The sequence below is a fragment of the Rhamphochromis sp. 'chilingali' genome (assembly GCF_963969265.1).
Source record: "Rhamphochromis sp. 'chilingali' genome assembly, chromosome: 1".
Taxonomy (NCBI): Eukaryota; Metazoa; Chordata; class Actinopteri; order Cichliformes; family Cichlidae; genus Rhamphochromis; species Rhamphochromis sp. 'chilingali'.
In genome coordinates, this window is record NC_137929.1 from 51,667,161 (window position 1) to 51,690,236 (window position 23,076).

Consider the following 23,076-nt stretch of genomic DNA (forward strand, 5'->3'; position numbering starts at 1 on the left):
TAAACCCAACAGGAAGTCCGCCATTTTGGATTGAAGGTGACATTTTGGCTCTGATTTTACCATTTCCATGCCTCGAACTTTGACGAACTCCTCCTTGGGGTTTGATTTCATAACCTTCATATTTGGTCAGTGCCAACTACACCCTTATGCCATGTTAAATTGCGGAGCTTTTGAGTTTTCACAATACCATGAGGCCGTGGCGCCATGGCGAATTTCGATGACTCGCCATGAAAATCTTATTGCCTCTCATTCGGTCATAGATTTTCTGACCTTGACCAAAGTGAACACATATGATAAGGCTCCATCCCTGAACATATTTCAACTGCCATATTTTACATCAGGGACAGCGCCACCTAGTGGGAACAGGAAATGTCATGTTTTACACTTTGGGGTACAGTATAGTGATGGGTGACATCTGCAGCCTCAAATTTCTCCAGGAAAGCCTTAAGGAGTTGGTCTTGGGTTACAGTGAAAACTGTGACTTTTCGCAAAAGGGTGTGACACCAGCGGCATGGCGAACTTTGATGTCACGCCATGAAGAAACAAATTAGTATAACTCAATGAAATCCAGTCTGATCAGTACCAGACTTTACAGGCATGATGTCAGACCCGCCCTGAACAGATTGATGTGCCCATTGTCGGGAATACGGACAGCGCCACCTAGTGGCAACAGGAAATGTCATGGCTTTAATTTTGTTGTACTGATTTTCACAGGTTCATTGCGGACACCTCAAAAGCGGTGAATATCACCATCAGTCCTTCATGATGCTGCAGTGCGAATATTGTGACTTTATACTGAACGGCGCACCCTGGTGGCAACGCTGTTCACCATGAAAAATGAAGTGGCTTTTGAGGGGCTTGGAAAGTTTAAAAAGTCTTGAAATTTGGCGCACACCTCCAATGTGCATAAGGCTTTGTTGTTATGTGATCATTTTCATTGAATAGCGCAAAATGGCTCCACAGCGCCCCCTACGAAATTTCAAAACATCAGCCCCAGCTCTGTGTTTTATGTATGAGTCTTAAACCTGGTAAGCTTATAGGAGATATCAAGATGTACAAAAAAGTCTCTTGGAGCAATATCCCAAATCCAACAGGAAGTCAGCCATTTTAAAATTAATGTGTAATTTTGGCAACATTTTGCCCTCTTTCCAGGCACCGTTCTTTGACGTACTCCTCCAAGGGATTTCATCATATTGAACCAATCTCCAGTGTGTGGAATCTAAAGACCTTTGTGATGTTAAATTGCGAAGCTTTTTACGTTCAGGGAAACGGGGTTGTCATGGTGGCACGTGGATTTTCAATCACTCGCCAAAAAGCAGTAATCTGCTGTCACTCAAAATCAAAATGTCCAATATGTCCCAAAGGTCGCAGGCGTGATGAGACTCGAGCTCGGAAATGTTTGTTATGCCATTTGTCAGTAATGGTTAGAGTGCCACCTAGTGGAACGACTATAATCATGATTGAATGAGATGAAATGTTAGCTGGTGGTTGAATGCATGAATTCCATCAATGTGACATCAGATCGGAGGTGCTGGTTGTAGGTGTTGGGCGTAGCTCGACGCGATGGGGTGCGAGGGCCCTCATAACGCTGCTTGCAGCTTTAATTATTAGGGCCCGAGCACTGACAGTGCGAAGGCCCTATTGTAATTGCTCTGTTTATTATTATTATTAGGGCCCGAGCACTGATAGTGCGAAGGCCCTATTGTAATTGCTCTGTTTATTATTATTATTATTATTATTATTATTATTATTATTATTATTATTTCGGCAAATGAATTGGCCGTTTGAGGGCCTAAACATGCTCGAAAACTCATGAAATTTTGCACACGCGTCAGGTCTGGTGAAAATTTACGTATTTTAATGTTCTCAGACATGGCCAGGGAAAATTAGCTCAGTAGCGCCACCTAGAAAAATGAAAAACGCGAGCCCCCGATATGGGTATGACCTACATGTTTGAAAGTCGGTACACCTATATAACGTTCAGAGTCGAACAAAAAAGTCTATTATGGCAACGTCCTAAACCCAACAGGAAGTCCGCCATTTTGGATTGAAGGTGACATTTTGGCTCTGATTTTACCGTTTCCATGCCTCGAACTTTAACGAACTCCTCCTTGGGGTTTGATTTCATAACCTTCATATTTGGTCAGTGCCAACTACACCCTTGTGCCATGTTAAATTGCGGAGCTTTTGAGTTTTCACAATACCATGAGGCCGTGGCGCCACGGCGAATTTCGATGACTCGCCATGAAAATCTTATTGCCTCTCATTTTGTCATACATCTTCTGAGCTTGACCAAAGTGAACACATATGATAAGGCTCCACCCCTGAACATATTTCAACTGCCATATTTGACATCAAGGACAGCGCCACCTAGTGGGAACAGGAAATGTCATGTTTTACACTTTGGGGTACAGTATAGTGATGGGTGACATCTGCAGCCTCAAATTTCTCCAGGAAAGCCTTAAGGAGTTGGTCTTGGGGTACAGTGAAAACTGTGGCTTTTCACGAAAGGGTGTGACCTCAGCAGCATGGCGAACTTTGATATCTCGCCATGAAGAAACAAATTAGTATAACTCCATGAAATCCAGTCTGATCAGTACCAGACTTTACAGGCATGATGTCACACCCGCCCTGAACAGATTGATGTGCCCATTGTCAGGAATATGAAGAGCGCCACCTAGTGGCAACAGGAAATGTCATGTCTTACACTTTGTTGTACTGATTTTCACAGGTTCATAGTGGCCACCTCAAAAGCGGTGAATATCACCATCAGTCCTTGATGATGCTTTAGTGCAAAAATTGTGACTTTAAACTGAACGGCGCACCCTGGTGGCAACGCTGTTCACCATGAAAAATGAAGTGGCTTTTGAGGGGCTTGGCAAGTTTATAGAGGCTTGAAATTTGGCGCACACCTCCATTGTGCTTAAGGCTTTGTTGTTATGTGATCATTTTCATTGAATAGCGCAAAATGGCTCCACAGCGCCCCCTACAAAATTTCAAAACATCAGCCCCAGCTCTGTGTTTTATGTATGAGTCTGAAACCTGGTAAGCTTATAGGAGATATCAAGATTTACAAAAAAGTCTCTTGGAGCAATATCCCAAATCCAACAGGAAGTCAGCCATTTTAAAATTAATGTGTAATTTTTGTGACATTTTCCCCTCTTTCCAGGCACCGTTCTTTGACGAACTCCTCCAAGGGATTTCATCATATTGAACCAATCTCCAGTGTGTGGAATCTAAAGACCTTTGTGATGTTAAATTGCGAAGCTTTTTACGTTCAGGGAAACGGGGTGGTCATGGCGGCATGTGGAGTTTCAGTCACTCGCCAAAAAGCAGTAATCTGCTGTCACTCAAAATCAAAATGTCCAATATGTCCCAAAGGTCGCAGGCGTGATGAGACTCGAGCTCGGAAATGTTTGTTATGCCAATTGTCAGTAATGGTTAGAGCGCCACCTAGTGGGACGACTATAATCATGATTGAATGAGATGAAATGTTAGCTGGTGGTTGAATGCATGAATGTCATTAATGTGACATCAGATCGGAGGTGCTGGTTGTAGGTGTTGGGCGTAGCTCGACGCGATGGGGTGCGAGGGCCCTCATAACGCTGCTTGCAGCTTTAATTATTATTATTATTATTTCGGCAAATGAATTGGCCGTTTGAGGGCCTAAACATGCTCGAAAACTCATGAAATTTTGCACACGCGTCAGGTCTGGTGAAAATTTACGTATTTTAATGTTCCCAGACATGGCCAGGGAAAATTAGCTCAGTAGCGCCACCTAGAAAAATGAAAAACGCGAGCCCCCGATATGGGTATGACCTACATGTTTGAAAGTCGGCACACCTATATAACGTTCAGAGTCGAACAAAAAAGTCTATTATGGCAATGTCCTAAACCCAACAGGAAGTCCGCCATTTTGGATTGAAGGTGACATTTTGGCTCTGATTTTACCGTTTCCATGCCTCGAACTTTAACGAACTCCTCCTTGGGGTTTGATTTCATAACCTTCATATTTGGTCAGTGTCAACTACACCCTTGTGCCATGTTAAATTGCGGAGCTTTTGAGTTTTCACAATACTATGAGGCCGTGGCGCCATGGCGAATTTCGATGACTCGCCATGAAAATCTTATTGCCTCTCATTTTGTCATACATTTTCTGACCTTGACCAAAGTGAACACATATGATAAGGCTCCACCCCTGAACATATTTCAACTGCCATATTTGACACCAGGGACAGCGCCACCTAGTGGGAACAGGAAATGTCATGTTTTACACTTTGGGGTACAGTATAGTGATGGGTGACACCTGCAGCCTCAAATTTCTCCAGGAAAGCCTTAAGGAGTTGGTCTTGGGTTACAGTGAAAACTGTGACTTTTCGCAAAAGGGTGTGACCCCAGCAGCATGGCGAACTTTGATGTCACGCCATGAAGAAACAAATTAGTATAACTCAATGAAATCCAGTCTGTTCAGTACCAGACTTTACAGGCATGATGTCAGACCCGCCCTGAACAGATTGATGTGCCCATTGTCGGGAATACGTACAGCGCCATCTAGTGGCAACAGGAAATGTCATGGCTTTAATTTTGTTGTACTGATTTTCACAGGTTCATCGTGGCCACCTCAAAAGCGGTGAATATCAACATCAGTCCCTCGTGATGCTTCAGTGCAAAAATTGTGACTTTAAACTGAACGGCGCACCCTGGTGGCAACGCGGTCCACCATGAAAGATGAAGTGGCTTTTGAGGGGCTTGGATAGTATATAGAGGCTTTAAATTTAGCACACCCCTCCAAATGGATGAAGGCTTTGTTGTCATGTGATCATTTTTATTGAATAGCGCGAAATGGCTCCACAGCGCCCCCTACAAAATTTCAAAACCACAGCCCCAGCTCTGTGTTTTATGTATGAGTCTGAAACCTGGTAAGCTTATAGGAGATATCAAGATGTACAAAAAAGTCTCTTGGAGCAATATCCAAAATCCAACAGGAAGTCAGCCATTTTAAAATTAATGTGCAATTTTGGCAACATTTTCCCCTCTTTCCAGGCACCGTTCTTTGACGAACTCCTCCAAGGGATTTCATCATATTGAACCAATCTCCAGTGTGTGGAATCTAAAGACCTTTGTGATGTTAAATTGCGAAGCTTTTTACGTTCAGTGAAACGGGGTGGTTATGGTGGCACTTAGAGTTTGAATCACTCGCCAAAAAGCAGTAATCTGCTGTCACTCAAAAACACAATGTCCAATCTCTCCCAAAGCTCATAGGCGTGATGAGACTCGAGCTCGGAAATGTTTGTTATGCCATTTGTGCATAAGGGTTAGAGCGCCACCTAGTGGAACGACTAACAAATCATGAATGAATGAGTTGAAATGTTAGCTGGTGGTTAAATGCATGAATTCCATCAATGTGACATGAGATCGGAGGTGCTGGTTTTAGGTGTTGGGCGTGGCTTGACGCGCCGGGGGTGCGAGGGCCCTCATAACGCTGCTTGCAGCTTTAATTATTATTATTATTATTATTATTCACCCCAAACAAGGGCCTTTTTGAGGGCCTAAACATGCTCAAAAACTCATGAAATTTTGCACACATGCCAGGTCTGGTGAAAAATTTTGTATTTTAATGGTTTTACATATGAGCACTGGGAAATGGCTCTAGAGCGCCACCTATGCCTTGTTAAATGCAGCCCTACGACCACATAGTTTGAGCTACATGTATGAAATTTGGCACACATGTGTATCATGACGAGCCGAACAAAAAAGTCAGTGGGCCCATTGATGCAAACCCAACAGGAAGTCCGCAATTTAGAAGTGAAGGTGACATTTTGGCTCTAATTTTGTCGTTTCCATGCCTCGAACTTTAACGAACTCCTCCTTGGAAATTGGTCGTATAAGCTTCATATTTGGTCAGTGCCAACTACACCCTTGTGCCATGTTAAATTGCGGAGCTTTTGAGTTTTCACAATACCATGAGGCCGTGGCGCCATGGCGAATTTCGATGACTCACCATGAAAATCTTATTGCCTCTCATTCTGTCATACATTGTCCGATCTGGACCAAAGAGCACACATATGATAAGGCTCCAGCCCTGAACATATTTCAACTGCCATATTTGACGTGAGCGACAGCGCCACCTAGTGGGAACAGGAAATGTCATGTTTTACACTTTGGGGTACAGTATTGTGATGGGTGACATCTGCAGCCTCAAATTTCTCCAGGAAAGGCGTAAGGAGTTGGTCTTGGGGTACAGTGAAAACTGTGACTTTTCACGAAAGGGTGTGACCTCAGCAGCATGGCGAACTTTGATATCTCGCCATGAAGAAACAAATTAGTATAACTCCATGAAATCCAGTCTGATTAGTACCAGACTTTACAGGCATGATATCAGACCCGCCCTGAACAAATTGATGTGCCCATTGTCAGGAATATGAACAGCGCCACCTAGTGGGAACAGGAAATGTCATGTCTTACACTTTGTTGTACTGATTTTCACAGGTTCATTGTGGATACCTCAAAAGCGGTGAATGTCACCGTCAGTCCTTCATGATGCTGCAGTGCGAAAATTGTGACTTTATACTGAACGGTGCACCCTGGTGGCAACGCTGTTCACCATGAAAAATGAAGTGGTTTTTGAGGGGCTTGGAAAGTTTAAAAAGTCTTGAAATTTGGCCCACACCTCCAATGTGACGAAGGCTTTGTTGTTATGTGATCATTTTCGTTGAATATCCCAAAATGGCTCCACAGCGCCCCCTACAAAATTTCAAAACCACAGCCCCAGCTCTGTGTTTTATGTATGAGTCTGAAACCTGGTAAGCTTATAGGAGATATCAAGATGTACAAAAAAGTCTCTTGGAGCAATATCCCAAATCCAACAGGAAGTCAGCCATTTTAAAATTAATGTGCAATTTTGGCAACATTTTCCCCTCTTTCCAGGCACCGTTCTTTGACGAACTCCTCCAAGGGATTTCATCAGATTGGACCGATCTGCAGTTTGTGGAATCTAAAGACCTTTGTGATGTTAAATTGCGAAGCTTTTTACGTCCAGGGAAACGGGGTGGTTATGGCGGCACGTGGAGTTTCAATCACTCGCCAAAAAGCAGTAATCTGCTGTCACTCAAAAACACAATGTCCAATCTCTCCCAAACGTCTCAGGTGTGATGAGACTCGAGCTTGGAAGTGTTTGTTATGCCATTTGTACATAATGGTTAGAGCGCCACCTAGTGGAACGACTAACTAATCATGAATGAATGAGTTGAAATGTTAGCTGATGGTTAAATGCATGAATTCCATCAATGTGACATCAGATCGGAGGTGCTGGTTGTAGGTGTTGGGCGTGGCTCGACGCGATGGGGTGCGAGGGCCCTCATAACGCTGCTTGCAGCTTTAATTATTAGGGCCCGAGCACTGAGAGTGCGAAGGCCCTATTGTATCTGCTCCGTTTCTTATTATTATTATTATTATTATTATTATTATTATTATTATTATTATTATTATTATTATTATTATTATTATTATTCACCCCAAACAAGGGCCTTTTTGAGGGCCTAAACATGCTCAAAAACTCATGAAATTTTGCACACATGCCAGGTCTGGTGAAAAATTTTGTATTTTAATGGTTTTACTTATGAGCACTGGGAAATGGCTCTAGAGCGCCACCTATGCCTTGTAAAATGCAGCCCTACGACCACATCGTTTGAGCTACATGTATGAAATTTGGCACACATGTGTATCATGCCAAGACGAACAAAAAAGTCTGTGGGCCCATTGACGCAAACCCAACAGGAAGTCCGCCATTTGGAAGAGAAGGTGACATTTTGGCTCTAATTTTGCCATTTCCATGCCTCGAACTTTTGCGAACTCCTCCTTGGGGTTTGATTTCATAACCTTCAAATTTGGACAGTGTCAACTACACCCTTGTGCCATGTTAAATTGCGGAGCTTTTGAGTTTTCACAATACTATGAGGCCGTGGCGCCACGGCGAATTTCGATGACTCGCCATGAAAATCTTATTGCCTCTCATTTTGTCATACATTTTCTGTCCTTGACCAAAGTGAACACATATGATAAGGCTCCACCCCTGAACATATTTCAACTGCCATATTTGACACCAGGGACAGCGCCACCTAGTGGGAACAGGAAATGTCATGTTTTACACTTTGGGGTACAGTATAGTGATGGGTGACATCTGCAGCCTCAAATTTCTCCAGGAAAGCCTTAAGGAGTTGGTCTTGGGTTACAGTGAAAACTGTGAGTTTTCGCAAAAGGGTGTGACCCCAGCGGCATGGCGAACTTTGATGTCACGCCATGAAGAAACAAATTAGTATAACTCAATGAAATCCAGTCTGATCAGTACCAGACTTTACAGGCATGATGTCAGACCCGCCCTGAACAGATTGATGTGCCCATTGTCGGAAATACGGACAGCGCCACCTAGTGGCAACAGGAAATGTCATGGCTTTAATTTTGTTGTACTGATTTTCACAGGTTCATCGTGGCCACCTGAAAAGCGGTGAATATCACCATCAGTCCCTCGTGATGCTTCAGTGCAAAAATTGTGACTTTAAACTGAACGGCGCACCCTGGTGGCAACGCTGTTCAACATGAAAGATGAAGTGGCTTTTGAGGGTCTTGGCAAGTTTATAGAGGCTTGAAATTTGGCGCACACCTCCAATGTGACGAAGGCTTTGTTGTTATGTGATCATTTTCATTGAATATCCCAAAATGGCTCCACAGCGCCCCCTACAAAATTTCAAAACCACAGCCCCAGCTCTGTGTTTTATGTATGAATCTGAAACCTGGTAGGCTTATAGGAGATATCAAGATGTACAAAAAAGTCTCTTGGAGCAATATCCCAAATCCAACAGGAAGTCAGCCATTTTAAAATTAATGTGCAATTTTTGTGACATTTTCCCCTCTTTTCAGGCACCGTGCTTTGACGTACTCCTCCAAGGGATTTCATCATATTGAACCAATCTCCTGTGTGTGGAATCTAAAGACCTTTGTGATGTTAAATTGCGAAGCTTTTTACATTTAGGGAAACGGGGTGGTTATGGCGGCACTTAGAGTTTGAATCACTCTCCAAAAAGCAGTAATCTGCTGTCACTCAAAAACACAATGTCCAATCTCTCCCAAACGTCTCAGGTGTGATGAGACTCGAGCTCGGAAATGTTTGGTATGCCATTTGTCGGTAATAGTTAGAGCGCCACCTATTGGGACGACTATAATCATGGTTCAATGAGATGAAATGTTAGCTGGTAGTTAAATGCATGAATTCAATCAATGTGACATCAGATCGGAGGTGCTGGTTTTAGGTGTTGGGCGTGGTTCGACGCGCCGGGGGTGCGAGGGCCCTCATAACGCTGCTTGCAGCTTTAATTATTATTATTATTATTCCGGCAAATGAATTGGCCGTTTGAGGGCCTAAACATGCTCGAAAACTCATGAAATTTTGCACACGCGTCAGGTCTGGTGAAAATTTACGTATTTTAATGTTCCCAGACATGGCCAGGGAAAATTAGCTCAGTAGCGCCACCTAGAAAAATGAAAAACGCGAGCCCCCGGTATGGGTATGACCTACACGTTTGAAAGTCGGTACACCTATATAACGTTCAGAGTCGAACAAAAAAGTCTATTATGGCAATGTCCTAAACCCAACAGGAAGTCCGCCATTTTGGATTGAAGGTGACATTTTGGGTCTGATTTTACCGTTTCCATGCCTTGTACTTTAACGAACTCCTCCTTGGGATTTGGTCCTATAAACTTCAAATTTGGACAGTGTCAACTACACCCTTGTGCCATGTTAAATTGCGGAGCTTTTGAGTTTTCACAATACTATGAGGCCGTGGCGCCATGGCGAATTTCGATGACTCGCCATGAAAATCTTATTGCCTCTCATTCTGTCATACATGTTCCGATCTGGACCAAAGAGCACACATATGATAAGGCTCCACCCCTGAACATATTTCAACTGCCATATTTGACATCAAGGACAGCGCCACCTAGTGGGAACAGGAAATGTCATGTTTTACACTTTGGGGTACAGTATAGTGATGGGTGACATCTGCAGCCTCAAATTTCTCCAGAAAAGCCTTAAGGAGTTGGTCTTGGGTTACAGTGAAAACTGTGACTTTTCGCAAAAGGGTGTGACCCCAGCAGCATGGCGAACTTTGATGTCACGCCATGAAGAAACAAATTAGTATAACTCAATGAAATCCAGTCTGATCAGTACCAGACTTTACAGGCATGATGACAGACCCGCCCTGAACAGATTGATGTGCCCATTGTCGGGAATACGGACAGCGCCACCTAGTGGGAACAGGAAATGTCATGGCTTTAATTTTGTTGTACTGATTTTCACAGGTTCATCGTGGCCACCTCAAAAGCGGTGAATATCACCATCAGTCCCTTGTGATGCTTCAGTGCAAAAATTGTGACTTTAAACTGAACGCCGCACCCTGGTGGCAACGCGGTTCACCATGAAAGATGAAGTGGCTTTTGAGGGGCTTGGAAAGTTTAAAAAGTCTTGAAATTTGGCACACACCTCCAATGTGGTTAAGGCTTTGTTGTTATGTGATCATTTTCATTGAATATCCCAAAATGGCTCCACAGCGCCCCCTACAAAATTTCAAAATGACAGCCCCTGCTCTGTGTTTTATGTATGAGTCTGAAACCTGGTAAGCCTATAGGAGATATCAAGATGTACAAAAAAGTCTCTTGGAGCAATATCCCAAATCCAACAGGAAGTCAGCCATTTTAAAATTAATGTGCAATTTTGGCAACATTTTCCCCTCTTTTCAGGCATCGTTCTTTGACGAACTCCTCCAAGGGATTTCATCAGATTGGACCGATCTGCAGTTTGTGGAATCTAAAGACCTTTGTGATGTTAAATTGCGAAGCTTTTTACGTCCAGGGAAACGGGGTGGTTATGGCGGCACGTGGAGTTTCAATCACTCGCCAAAAAGCAGTAATCTGCTGTCACTCAAAAACACAATGTCCAATCTCTCCCAAACGTCTCAGGTGTGATGAGACTCGAGCTTGGAAGTGTTTGTTATGCCATTTGTACATAATGGTTAGAGCGCCACCTAGTGGAACGACTAACTAATCATGAATGAATGAGTTGAAATGTTAGCTGGTGGTTAAATGCATGAATTCCATCAATGTGACATCAGATCGGACGTGCTGGTTTTAGGTGTTGGGCGTGGCTCGACGCGCCGGGGGTGCGAGGGCCCTCATAACGCTGCTTGCAGCTTTAATTATTATTAGGGCCCGAGCACTGAGAGTGCGAAGGCCCTATTGTATCTGCTCCGTTTCTTATTAGGGCCCGAGCACTGACTGTGCGAAGGCCCTATTGTATCTGCTCCGTTTCTTATTATTATTATTATTATTATTATTATTATTATTATTATTCAGGCAAAACAAGGGCCTTTTTGAGGGCCTAAACATGCTCAAAAACTCATGAAATTTTGCACACATGCCAGGTCTGGTGAAAAATTTTGTATTTTAATGGTTTTACATATGAGCACTGGGAAATGGCTCTACAGCGCCACCTATGCCTTGTTAAATGCAGCCCTACGACCACATCGTTTGAGCTACATGTATGACATTTGGCACACATGTGTATCATGCCAAGACGAACAAAAAAGTCTGTGGGCCCATTGACGCAAACCCAACAGGAAGTCCGCCATTTGGAAGAGAAGGTGACATTTTGGCTCTAATTTTGCCATTTCCATGCCTCGAACTTTTGCGAACTCCTCCTTGGGGTTTGATTTCATAACCTTCATATTTGGTCAGTGTCAACTACACCCTTGTGCCATGTTAAATTGCGGAGCTTTTGAGTTTTCACAATACTATGAGGCCGTGGCGCCATGGCGAATTTCGATGACTCGCCATGAAAATCTTATTGCCTCTCATTTTGTCATACATTTTCTGACCTTGACCAAAGTGAACACATATGATAAGGCTCCACCCCTGAACATATTTCAACTGCCATATTTGACATCAAGGACAGCGCCACCTAGTGGGAACAGGAAATGTCATGTTTTACACTTTGGGGTACAGTATAGTGATGGGTGACATCTGCAGCCTCAAATTTCTCCAGGAAAGCCTTAAGGAGTTGGTCTTGGGTTACAGTGAAAACTGTGACTTTTCGCGAAAGGGTGTGACCCCAGCAGCATGGCGAACTTTGATGTCACGCCATGAAGAAACAAATTAGTATAACTCAATGAAATCCAGTCTGATCAGTACCAGACTTTACAGGCATGATGTCAGACGCGCCCTGAACAGATTGATGTGCCCATTGTCGGAAATACGGATAGCGCCACCTAGTGGCAACAGGAAATGTCATGGCTTTAATTTTGTTGTACTGATTTTCACAGGTTCATCGTGGCCACCTCAAAAGCGGTGAATATCACCATCAGTCCCTCGTGATGCTTCAGTGCAAAAATTGTGACTTTAAACTGAACGGCGCACCCTGGTGGCAACGCGGTTCACCATGAAAGATGAAGTGGCTTTTGAGGGACTTGGAAAGTTTATAGAGGCTTGAAATTTGGCACACACCTCCAAATGGATTTAGGCTTTGTTGTTATGTGATCATTTTCATTGAATATCCCAAAATGGCTCCACAGCGCCCCCTACAAAATTTCAAAACCACAGCCCCAGCTCTGTGTTTTATGTATGAATCTGAAACCTGGTAGGCTTATAGGAGATATCAAGATGTACAAAAAAGTCTCTTGGAGCAATATCCCAAATCCAACAGGAAGTCAGCCATTTTAAAATTAATGTGTAATTTTGGCGACATTTTCCCCTCTTTTCAGGCTTCATACTTTGACGAACTCCTCCAAGGGATTTCATCATATTGAACCATTCTCCAGTGTGTGGAATCTAAAGACCTTTGTGATGTTAAATTGCGAAGCTTTTTACGTTCAAGGAAACGGGGTGGTCATGGCGGCACGTGGAGTTTCAATCACTCGCCAAAAAGCAGTAATATGCTGTCACTCAAAGACACAAAGTCCAATCTCTCCCAAAGGTCGCAGGCGTGATGAGACTCGAGCTCGGAAATGTTTGTTATGCCCTTTGTCTATAATGGTTAGAGCGCCACCTAGTGGGACGACTAACTAATCATGAATGAATGAGTTGAAATGTTAGCTGGTGGTTAAATGCATGAATTCCATCAATGTGACATCAGATCGGACGTGCTGGTTTCAGGTGTTGGGCATGGCTCGACACGCCGGGGGTGCGAGGGCCCTCATAACGCTGCTTGCAGCTTTAATTAGGGCCCGAGCACCGAGAGTGCGAAGGCCCTATTGTATCTGCTCCGTTTCTTATTATTATTATTATTATTATTATTATTATTATTCAGGCAAAACAAGGGCCTTTTTGAGGGCCTAAACATGCTCAAAAACTCATGAAATTTTGCACACATGCCAGGTCTGGTGAAAAATTTTGTATTTTAATGGTTTTACTTATGAGCACTGGGAAATGGCTCTAGAGCGCCACCTATGCCTTGTTAAATGCAGCCCTACGACCACATGGTTTGAGCTACATGTATGAAATTTGGCACACATGTGTATCATTCCAAGACGAACAAAAAAGTCTGTGGGCCCATTGACGCAAACCCAACAGGAAGTCCGCCATTTGGAAGAGAAGGTGACATTTTGGCTCTAATTTTGCCATTTCCATGCCTCGAACTTTAATGAACTCCTCCTTGGGATTTGGTCCTATAAACTTCAAATTTGGACATAGTCAACTACACCCTTGTGCCATGTTAAATTGCGGAGCTTTTGAGTTTTCACAATACCATGAGGCCGTGGCGCCATGGCGAATTTCGATGACTCGCCAAGAAAATCTTATTGCCTCTCATTTTGTCATACATTTTCTGACCTTGACCAAAGAGCACACATATGATAAGGCTCCACCCCTGAACATATTTCAAGTGCCATATTTGACATAAGGGCCAGCGCCACCTAGTGGGAACAGGAAATGTCATGTTTTACACTTTGGGGTACAGTATTGTGATGGGTGACATCTGCAGCCTCATATTTCTCCAGGAAAGCCTTAAGGAGTTGGTCTTGGGGTACAGTGAAAACTGTGAGTTTTCGCGAAAGGGTGTGACCCCAGCAGCATGGCGAACTTTGATGTCTCGCCATGAAGAAACAAATTAGTATAACTCAATGAAATCCAGTCTGATCAGTACCAGACTTTACAGGCGTGATGTCAGACCCGCCCTGAACAGATTGATGTGCCCATTGTCAGGAATATGAAGAGCGCCACCTAGTGGGAACAGGAAATGTCATGTCTTACACTTTGTTGTACTGATTTTCACAGGTTCATCGTGGCCACCTCAAAAGCGGTGAATATCAACATCAGTCCCTCGTGATGTTTCAGTGCAAAAATTGTGACTTTAAACTGAACGGCGCACCCTGGTGGCAACGCTGTTCACCATGAAAGATGAAGTGGCTTTTGAGGGTCTTGGCAAGTTTATAGAGGCTTGAAATTTGGCACACACCTCCAAGGTGATGAAGGCTTTGTTGTCATGTGATCATTTTCATTGAATATCCCAAAATGGCTCCACAGCGCCCCCTACAAAATTTCAAAACCACAGCCCCAGCTCTGTGTTTTATGTATGAATCTGAAACCTGGTAGGCTTATAGGAGATATCAAGATGTACAAAAAAGTCTCTTGGAGCAATATCGCAAATGCAACAGGAAGTCAGCCATTTTAAAATTAATCTGTAATTTTGGCGACATTTTCTCATCTTTTCAGGCACCGTACTTTGACGAACTCCTCCAAGGGATTTCATCAGATTGAACTATTCTTCAGTGTGTGGAATCTAAAGACCTTTGTGATGTTAAATTGCGAAGCTTTTTACATTCAGGGAAACGGGGTGGTCATGGCGGCACGTAGAGTTTTAATCACTCGCCAAAAAGCAGTAATCTGCTGTCACTCAAAGACACAATGTCCAATCTCTCCCAAAGCTCATAGGCGTGATAAGACTCGAGCTCGGAAATGTTTGTTATGCCATTTGTACATAATGGTTAGAGCGCCGCCTAGTGGAACGACTAACTAATCATGAATGAATGAGTTGAAATGTTAGCTGGTTGGTTAAATGCATGAATTCCATCAATGTGACATCAGATTGGAGGTGCTGGTTTTAGGTGTTGGGCGTGGCTCGACGCGCCGGGGGTGCGAGGGCCCTCATAACGCTGCTTGCAGCTTTAATTAGGGCCCGAGCACTGACAGTGCGAAGGCCCTATTGTAATTGCTCTGTTTATTATTATTAGGGCCCGAGCACTGACAGTGCGAAGGCCCTATTGTAATTGCTCTGTTTATTATTGCTCTGTTTATTATTATTATTATTATTATTATTATTATTATTATTATTTCGGCAAATGAATTGGCCGTTTGAGGGCCTAAACATGCTCGAAAACTCATGAAATTTTGCACACGCGTCAGGTCTGGTGAAAATTTACGTATTTTAATGTTCTCAGACATGGCCAGGGAAAATTAGCTCAGTAGCGCCACCTAGAAAAATGAAAAACGCGAGCCCCCGATATGGGTATGACCTACATGTTTGAAAGTCGGTACACCTATATAACGTTCAGAGTCGAACAAAAAAGTCTATTATGGCAATGTCCTAAACCCAACAGGAAGTCCGCCATTTTGGATTGAAGGTGACATTTTGGCTCTGATTTTACTGTTTCCATGCCTTGTACTTTAACGAACTCCTCCTTGGGATTTGGTCCTATAAACTTCAAATTTGGACAGTGTCAACTACACCCTTGTGCCATGTTAAATTGCGGAGCTTTTGAGTTTTCACAATACTATGAGGCCGTGGCGCCATGGCGAATTTCGATGACTCGCCATGAAAATCTTATTGCCTCTCATTCTGTCATACATGTTCCGATCTGGACCAAAGAGCACACATATGATAAGGCTCCACCCCTGAACATATTTCAACTGCCATATTTGACATCAAGGACAGCGCCACCTAGTGGGAACAGGAAATGTCATGTTTTACACTTTGGGGTACAGTATAGTGATGGGTGACATCTGCAGCCTCAAATTTCTCCAGGAAAGCCTTAAGGAGTTGGTCTTGGGTTACAGTGAAAACTGTGACTTTTCGCAAAAGGGTGTGACCCCAGCAGCATGGCGAACTTTGATGTCACGCCATGAAGAAACAAATTAGTATAACTCAATGAAATCCAGTCTGATCAGTACCAGACTTTACAGGCATGATGTCAGACCCGCCCTGAACAGATTGATCTGCCCATTGTCGGAAATACGGACAGCGCCACCTAGTGGCAACAGGAAATGTCATGGCTTTAATTTTGTTGTACTGATTTTCACAGGTTCATCTTGGCCACCTCAAAAGCGGTGAATATCACCATCAGTCCCTCGTGATGCTTCAGTGCAAAAATTGTGAGTTTAAACTGAACGGTGCACCCTGGTGGCAACGCTGTTCAACATGAAAGATGAAGTGGCTTTTGAGGGTCTTGGCAAGTTTATAGAGGCTTGAAATTTGGCACACACCTCCAAATGGATGAACGCTTTGTTGGCATGTGATCATTTTCATTGAATAGCGCGAAGTGGCTCCACAGCGCCCCCTACAAAATTTCAAAACCACAGCCCCTGCTCTGTGTTCTATGTATGATTCTGAAACCTGGTAAGCTTATAGGAGATATCAAGATGTACAAAAAAGTCTCTTGGTGCAATATCCCAAATCCAACAGGAAGTCAGCCATTTTAAAATTAATGTGTAATTTTGGCAACATTTTCCCCTCTTTCCAGGCACCGTTCTTTGACGAACTCCTCCAAGGGATTTCATCATATTGAACCATTCTCCAGTGTGTGGAATCTAAAGACCTTTGTGATGTTAAATTGCGAAGCTTTTTACGTTCAGTGAAACGGGGTGGTTATGGCGGCACGTAGAGTTTGAATCACTCGCCAAAAAGCAGTAATCTGCTGTCACTCAAAAACACAATGTCCAATCTCTCCCAAACGTCTCAGGTGTGATGAGACTCGAGCTCGGAAGTGATTGTTATGCCATTTGTACATAATGGTTAGAGCGCCACCTAGTGGAACGACTAACTAATCATGAATGAATGACTTGAAATGTTAGCTGGTGGTTAAATGCATGAATTCCATCAATGTGACATCAGATCGGAGGTGCTGGTTTTAGGTGTTGGGCTTGGCTCGACGCGCTGGGGGTGCGAGGGCCCTCGTAACGCTGCTTGCAGCTTTAATTATTATTATTATTATTATTATTTCGGCAAATGAATTGGCCGTTTGAGGGCCTAAACATGCTCGAAAACTCATGAAATTTTGCACACGCGTCAGGTCTGGTGAAAATTTACGTATTTTAATGTTCCCAGACATGGCCAGGGAAAATTAGCTCAGTAGCGCCACCTAGAAAAATGAAAAACGCGAGCCCCCGGTATGGGTATGACCTACACGTTTGAAAGTCGGTACACCTATATAACGTTCAGAGTCGAACAAAAAAGTCTATTATGGCAATGTCCTAAACCCAACAGGAAGTCCGCCATTTTGGATTGAAGGTGACATTTTGGGTCTGATTTTACCGTTTCCATGCCTTATACTTTAACGAACTCCTCCTTGGGATTTGGTCCTATAAACTTCAAATTTGGACAGTGTCAACTACACCCTTGTGCCATGTTAAATTGCGGAGCTTTTGAGTTTTCACAATACTATGAGGCCGTGGCGCCATGGCGAATTTCGATGACTCGCCATGAAAATCTTATTGCCTCTCATTCTGTCATACATGTTCCGATCTGGACCAAAGAGCACACATATGATAAGGCTCCACCCCTGAACATATTTCAACTGCCATATTTGACACCAGGGACAGCGCCACCTAGTGGGAACAGGAAATGTCATGTTTTACACTTTGGGGTACAGTATAGTGATGGGTGACACCTGCAGCCTCAAATTTCTCCAGGAAAGCCTTAAGGAGTTGGTCTTGGGTTACAGTGAAAACTGTGACTTTTCGCAAAAGGGTGTGACCCCAGCAGCATGGCGAACTTTGATGTCACGCCATGAAGAAACAAATTAGTATAACTCAATGAAATCCAGTCTGATCAGTACCAGACTTTACAGGCATGATGTCAGACCCGCCCTGAACAGATTGACGTGCCCATTGTCGGAAATACGGACAGCGCCACCTAGTGGCCACAGGAAATGTCATGGCTTTAATTTTGTTGTACTGATTTTCACAGGTTCATCGTGGCCACCTCAAAAGCGGTGAATATCACCATCAGTCCCTCGTGATGCTTCAGTGCAAAAATTGTGACTTTACACTGAACGGCGCACCCTGGTGGCAACGCGGTTCAACATGAAAGATGCAGTGGCTTTTGAGGGGCTTGGAAAGTTTATAGAGGCTTGAAATTTGGCACACACCCCCAAATGGATGAAGGCTTTGTTGTCATGTTATCATTTTCATTGAATAGCGCGAAATTGCTCCACAGCGCCCCCTACAAAGTTTCAAAATATCAGCCCCTGCTCTGTGTTTTATCTATGAGTCTGAAACTTGGTAAGCTCATGGAAGATATTAAGATGTACAAAAAAGTCTCTTGGAGCAATATCCCAAATCCAACAGGAAGTCAGCCATTTTAAAATTCATGTGTAATTTTGGCGACATTTTCCCCTCTTTTCAGGCTTCATACTTTGACGAACTCCTCCAAGGGATTTCATCAGATTGGACCGATCTGAAGTTTGTGGAATCTAAAGACCTTTGTGATGTTAAATTGCGAAGCTTTTTACGTTCAGGGAAACGGGGTGGTCATGGCGGCACTTAGAGTTTCAATCACTCGCCAAAAAGCAGTAATCTGCTGTCACTCAAAAACACAATATCCAATCTCTCCCAAACGTCGCAGGTGTGATGAGACTGGAGCTCGGAAATGTTTGTTATGCCATTTGTCAGTAATAGTTAGAGCGCCACCTATTGGGACGACTATAATCATGGTTCAATGAGATGAAATGTTAGCTGGTGGTTAAATGCATGAATTCCATCAATGTGACATCACATTGGACGTGCTGGTTTTAGGTGTTGGGCGTGGCTCGACACGCCAGGGTGCGAGGGCCCTCATAACGCTGCTTGCAGCTTTAATTATTATTATTATTATTATTTCGGCAAATGAATCGGCCTTTTGAGGACCTAAACATGCTCGAAAACTCATGAAATTTTGCACACGCGTCAGGTCTGGTGAAAATTTACGTATTTTAATGTTCTCAGACATGGCCAGGGAAAATTAGCTCAGTAGCGCCACCTAGAAAAATGAAAAACGCGAGCCCCCGGTATGGGTATCACCTACATGTTTGAAAGTCGGTACACCTATATAACGTTCAGAGTCGAACAAAAAAGTCTATTATGGCAATGTCCTAAACCCAACAGGAAGTCCGCCATTTTGGATTGAATGTGACATTTTGGCTCTGATTTTACCGTTTCCATGCCTCGAACTTTAACGAACTCCTCCTTGGGGTTTGATTTCATAACCTTCATATTTGGTCAGTGCCAACTACACCCTTATGCCATGTTAAATTGCGGAGCTTTTGAGTTTTCACAATACGGTGAGGCCGTGGCGCCATGGCGAATTTCGATGACTCGCCATGAAAATCTTATTGCCTCTCATTTTGTCATACATTTTCTGACCTTGACCAAAGTGAACACATATGATAAGGCTCCACCCCTGAACATATTTCAACTGCCATATTTGACCTCAAGGACAGCGCCACCTAGTGGGAACAGGAAATGTTATGTTTTACACTTTGGGGTACAGTATAGTGATGGGTGACATCTGCAGCCTCAAATTTATCCAGGAAAGCCTTAAGGAGTTGGTCTTGGGTTACAGTGAAAACTGTGAGTTTTCGCGAAAGGGTGTGACCCCAGCAGCATGGCGAACTTTGATGTCACGCCATGAAGAAACAAATTAGTATAACTCAATGAAATCCAGTCTGATCAGTACCAGACTTTACAGGCATGATGTCAGACCCGCCCTGAACAGATTGATGTGCCCATTGTCGGAAATACGGACAGCGCCACCTAGTGGCAACAGGAAATGTCATGGCTTTAATTTTGTTGTACTGATTTTCACAGGTTCATCGTGGCCACCTCAAAAGCGGTGAATATCACCATCAGTCCCTCGTGATGCTTCAGTGCAAAAATTGTGACTTTAAACTGAACGGCGCACCCTGGTGGCAACGCGGTTCATCATGAAAGATGAAGTGGCTTTTGAGGGGCTTGGAAAGTTTATAGAGGCTTGAAATTTGGCACACACCTCCAAATGTATGAAGGCATTGTTGTTATGTAACCATTTTCCTTGAATAGCGCAAAATGGCTCCACAGCGCCCCCTACAATATTTCAAAACATCAGCCCCTGCTCTGTGTTTCATCTATGAGTCTGACACTTGGTAAGCTTGTGTAAGATATCAAGATGTACAAAAAAGTCTCTTGGAGCAATATCCCAAATCCAACAGGAAGTCAGCCATTTTAAAATTAATGTGTAATTTTGATGACATTTTCCCCCCTTTTCAGGCTTCATACTTTGACGAACTCCTCCAAGGGATTTCATCATATTGAACCATTCTCCAGTGTGTGGAATCTAAAGACCTTTGTGATGTTAAATTGCGAAGCTTTTTACGTTCAAGGAAACGGGGTGGTCATGGCGGCACGTGGAGTTTCAATCACTGGCCAAAAAGCAGTAATATGCTGTCACTCAAAGACACAAAGTCCAATCTCTCCCAAAGGTCGCAGGCGTGATGAGACTCGAGCTCGGAAATGTTTGTTATTCCCTTTGTCTATAATGGTTAGAGCGCCACCTAGTGGGACGACTATAATGATGACTGAATGAGATGAAATGTTAGCTGGTGGTTAAATGCATGAATTCCATCAATGTGACATCAGATCGGACGTGCTGGTTTCAGGTGTTGGGCGTGGCTCGACACGCCGGGGGTGCGAGGGCCCTCATAACGCTGCTTGCAGCTTTAATTATTAGGGCCCGAGCACTGACAGTGCGAAGGCCCTATTGTAATTGCTCTGTTTATTATTATTATTATTATTATTATTATTATTATTATTATTATTCCGGCAAATGAATTGGCCGTTTGAGGGCCTAAACATGCTCGAAAACTCATGAAATTTTGCACACGCGTCAGGTCTGGTGAAAATTTACGTATTTTAATGTTCTCAGACATGGCCAGGGAAAATTAGCTCAGTAGCGCCACCTAGAAAAATGAAAAACGCGAGCCCCCGGTATGGGTATGACCTACATGTTTGAAAGTCGGTACACCTATAAAATGTTCAGAGTCGAACAAAAAAGTCTATTATGGCAATGTCCTAAACCCAACAGGAAGTCCGCCATTTTGGATTGAAGGTGACATTTTGGCTCTGATTTTACCATTTCCATGCCTCGAACTTTTGCGAACTCCTCCTTGGGGTTTGATTTCATAACCTTCATATTTGGTCAGTGTCAACTACACCCTTGTGCCATGTTAAATTGCGGAGCTTTTGAGTTTTCACAATACTATGAGGCCGTGGCGCCATGGCGAATTTCGATGACTCGCCATGAAAATCTTATTGCCTCTCATTTTGTCATACATTTTCTGACCTTGACCAAAGTGAACACATATGATAAGGCTCCACCCCTGAACATATTTCAACTGCCATATTTGACCTCAAGGACAGCGCCACCTAGTGGGAACAGGAAATGTCATGTTTTACACTTTGGGGTACAGTATAGTGATGGGTGACATCTGCAGCCTCAAATTTCTCCAGAAAAGCCTTAAGGAGTTGGTCTTGGGTTACAGTGAAAACTGTGAGTTTTCGCGAAAGGGTGTGACCCCAGCAGCATGGCGAACTTTGATGTCACGCCATGAAGAAACAAATTAGTATAACTCAATGAAATCCAGTCTGATCAGTACCAGACTTTACAGGCATGATGTCAGACCCGCCCTGAACAGATTGATGTGCCCATTGTCGGAAATACGGACAGCGCCACCTAGTGGCAACAGGAAATGTCATGGCTTTAATTTTGTTGTACTGATTTTCACAGGTTCATCGTGGCCACCTCAAAAGCGGTGAATATCACCATCAGTCCCTCGTGATGCTTCAGTGCAAAAATTGTGACTTTAAACTGAACGGCGCACCCTGGTGGCAACACGGTTCAACATGAAAGATGAAGTGGCTTTTGAGGGGCTTGGAAAGTTTATAGAGGCTTTAAATTTGGCACACACCTCCAATGTGATGTAGGCTTTGCTGTCATGTGATCATTTTCATTGAATATCCCAAAATGGCTCCACAGCGCCCCCTACAATATTTCAAAACCACAGCCCCTGCTCTGTGTTTTATGTATGAGTCTGAAACCTGGTAGGCTTATAGGAGATATCAAGATGTACAAAAAAGTCTCTTGGAGCAATATCGAAAATCCAACAGGAAGTCAGCCATTTTAAAATTAATGTGCAATTTTGGCAACATTTTCCCCTCTTTTCAGGCATCGTTCTTTGACGAACTCCTCCAAGGGATTTCATCAGATTGGACCGATCTGCAGTTTGTGGAATCTAAAGACCTTTGTGATGTTAAATTGCGAAGCTTTTTACGTCCAGGGAAACGGGGTGGTTATGGCGGCACTTAGAGTTTCAATCACTCGCCAAAAAGCAGTAATCTGCTGTCACTCAAAAACACAATGTCCAATCTCTCCCAAACGTCTCAGGTGTGATTAGACTCGAGCTCGGAAGTGTTTGTTATGCCATTTGTACATAATGGTTAGAGCGCCACCTAGTGGAACGACTAACTAATCATGAATGAATGAGTTGAAATGTTAGCTGGTGGTTAAATGCATGAATTCCATCAATGTGACATCAGATCGGAGGTGCTGGTTTTAGGTGTTGGGCGTGGCTCGACGCGCCGGGGGTGCGAGGGCCCTCATAACGCTGCTTGCAGCTTTAATTATTATTATTATTATTATTATTCCGGCAAATGAATTGGCCGTTTGAGGGCCTAAACATGCTCGAAAACTCATGAAATTTTGCACACGCGTCAGGTCTGGTGAAAATTTACGTATTTTAATGTTCCCAG